This window comes from Chiloscyllium plagiosum, unplaced genomic scaffold (genome assembly GCF_004010195.1).
Source record: "Chiloscyllium plagiosum isolate BGI_BamShark_2017 unplaced genomic scaffold, ASM401019v2 scaf_7853, whole genome shotgun sequence".
NCBI lineage: Eukaryota > Metazoa > Chordata > Chondrichthyes > Orectolobiformes > Hemiscylliidae > Chiloscyllium > Chiloscyllium plagiosum.
The window spans coordinates 8787-10820 of NW_025212863.1; the positions used below are offsets into that span (position 1 = coordinate 8787).

Genomic DNA, 2034 nt, shown 5'->3' on the forward strand with positions numbered 1-2034 from the left:
CAGCATTCATCAATGGCGAGAGCAAGGGGCGAGGGCGAGACCAATGTGTAAGTCTTTCCGTGCCCATGCACAGCACCCACATCGGCAATTCTCTACTGTACATTTACAGCTAGTTCTCGGTGCACCTACGCCCACGCCCTGCTCCTTTTGAAATATCTCCATTATTTTGTGCTCTTCTCACGAAGATGAAGCACGTCTACTCAACCTGCTCCAGATTTCATTTGACAAAATACTCATTAAGAATCCCACTGCATAAACATGCCCTTCACATCTCTTGTTATTTGGTTTTCCTAGATCTCTTTCATACGATAAAAGGTCACAGCAGCTTGACTTGTAAAAGAAAGTCGCGTTCCTTTTCAATAACCCAATGCAATCTGCATTTCAATGCAGTTTAGGCAACTTGACCAAATTATTCTTTGAGATTTTATAATAGCGTCGATGCAAACAAACTGACATTGCAGTTCCAATTTCAGTAAGACAGCTGTGATCATCCAAAAATAACAGCATTGAAATGCCACTGATAACACCGACGAGAGTGGGACTCGAACCCACGCGTGCAGGATACAATGGATTAGCAATCCATCGCCTTAACCTCTCGGCCACCGCGTCACATACGCCTCAGTGCCTATAACCTTATGAATAAGTGAATTGCCTAAATTATGCAGAGCAGCAGACATTTCTCCCTTGTTTTGGTGATATCATAAATAGCACAGTACGGTTCCAAGACTATGGTCTGACCTCTGGGTTGTGGGGCAAGCACATTCACACTGTGACACTCTGCTCACAGTGGTCTGAACAAAAATGAAGAAATGACTATGTAACAAGGTCTGTTGAATTCTGTGAAGATTTGACGTCAATGGAATGAAGAACCCGAGACAGCAGGAGGTGTCGATTCAAGAAAGAGTTGGATAGAGCTCTTAAGGATAGTGGAGTCAAGGGTTATGTGGATAAGGCAGAAACAGGATACTGATTGAGGATGATCAGCCATGATCATAATGAATGGTGGTGCTGGTTCGAAAGGCAGAATTGCCTACTCCTGCACCTATTGTCTATTGTCTATTAAATTGCCCGTGAGGAATTGTTTGCCAGACTGGAGTAGAGTGCATAGTGCTCAGTGTCATTATTCGGAACACGTTTCTTCCACTCAGATATGTTTGACACGCACCTGTGTACAGAACAGACAATTCCAAATCCTAAATAAGGCTAAACTGACAATTGAACTCAACAATGCAAAAACCTTGATTTGCATCAATTTCCTGGGCCATGCGACACCAAGTCACTGTATGATCACAGCAACACCGTGAGCAAGTGTCAGAAGGAAAATGAGTGCAGTGCCAGAGCGCATGCTGGGACCAGCAGTGGACACACGGGGAAGTGCATTTCCCACAACAGGAAAACTTCCCACACAGCGGACTGCGGTGGAAGAATTCAGAGGGGGTTTACACTTTGAAACTTGATGCCAGAGACACAATGGAAATCTGTTATTGCGTCTGTTCAAGATGAAGATTTTAAGATTTCTACAGATGAAAAACAAAATAAAGTGTTCATCGTGAAGGCAAATGTCGAAATTGTTTATTTCAACAATCTACCCATCTTTGCAATGAGTAGCTCACCACTTTCCTCACTCGGGGTCAGAACCACTGGTGAAGATAATCGTACAATCCCCGTTACTAGCCATGGAATCAGAGAAATTCGGTTTCCCAAACGTTAAGGTAAAACCGGGAATGTGGAGATCAGCATTAATGTGTTGCTTCTGTGCTGTAGAAGACCAGTGCACGGTATCTCTGTTACAGAACAGTGGGCTGTGCTGTGCCGAAGTTTTAAGTTTGAGCCTCACATGGAGCAGCTTCAATTTGTCGTCGTCTTGAGAGGTACGGACAGAAGGTGATATTGAGCAAAGCCAAGTTTATGGGAAAATGCCCGTGTTTGTGGATTGAGAAACGACCTTTTCTGGATAATGACTCCTTGATCAACAAACATACTGCAAGTATTTAAAACGTGTCGAGACATGTGTGGAGAAAGTGCTGAAGGTGA

The 2034-nt window shown here is 43.7% G+C and overlaps 1 non-coding gene across 1 annotated transcript; it reads right to left on the minus strand.

Moving 5' to 3' along the window:
* Positions 1-527: 527 nt before the first annotated feature.
* Positions 528-609, minus strand: trnas-gcu. Its single transcript has one exon. It is a non-coding gene; the product is annotated as a tRNA-Ser (tRNA).
* Between the last annotated feature and the right edge of the window lie 1425 nt (positions 610-2034).